This window comes from Octodon degus, unplaced genomic scaffold (genome assembly GCF_000260255.1).
Source record: "Octodon degus isolate 3935 unplaced genomic scaffold, OctDeg1.0 scaffold00023, whole genome shotgun sequence".
Taxonomy (NCBI): domain Eukaryota; kingdom Metazoa; phylum Chordata; class Mammalia; order Rodentia; family Octodontidae; genus Octodon; species Octodon degus.
The window spans coordinates 7,205,359-7,206,045 of NW_004524599.1; positions in this window are offsets into that span (position 1 = coordinate 7,205,359).

Consider the following 687-nt stretch of genomic DNA (forward strand, 5'->3'; position numbering starts at 1 on the left):
AAAGATGACTTTCTCAATTTTGAAATTTTTCTTGTTACAGTAACAAAAAAAAAAAAAAAAAAAAAAAGTCCTGATTGAAGAGGACAAAATGGGCAAGTGCTGTATTTGTGATGGGAGAAGGACACGGATGGGACCTGATCAGGCCCTAAGTGGACAAAGGAGGAAGGACTTCCCTGTGTCCCACACCTGCAGAGAGGGCCAGTGTCTGAATTACTTGAAGCCAGTAATTCATCCCTTGCAGACAAATCTGTACCATACCAAATGCTTCATTTGCATAAGAAAAAATACTCACATTGGTTCTTATTCTGTCCAAGAATCTCTAGAGACAAGAGGGAAAAAAATGTAAGGCAAAGGAGAAGGGCCTCCCAAGCCCTGGTGGCTTTTCCTTGTCCCCAGGGGTCTATTCAGCCAGGGCAGACATCGTGCTTCCCCATGCCCATGCCTGGCCTTCCTCAAGATTGAGAGGTAGAAGAGGAAAAACAACTTTGGTTACACAGAAAATCCCACAAAATATTACCTGACACGCTGGACAGTCCAAAAATAGACTGTGGGAGGCTGAATTATATCTCTTTAAAATTGTATTTGGAAGTTTTATTCCCCACGCCTCAGCATGTGGCGAAGAGGGCTCCAAGGAAGTACAGAGGTAAGACCAGGTTATGTGGGTGGGCCCTATCCCAGTGGACAAAT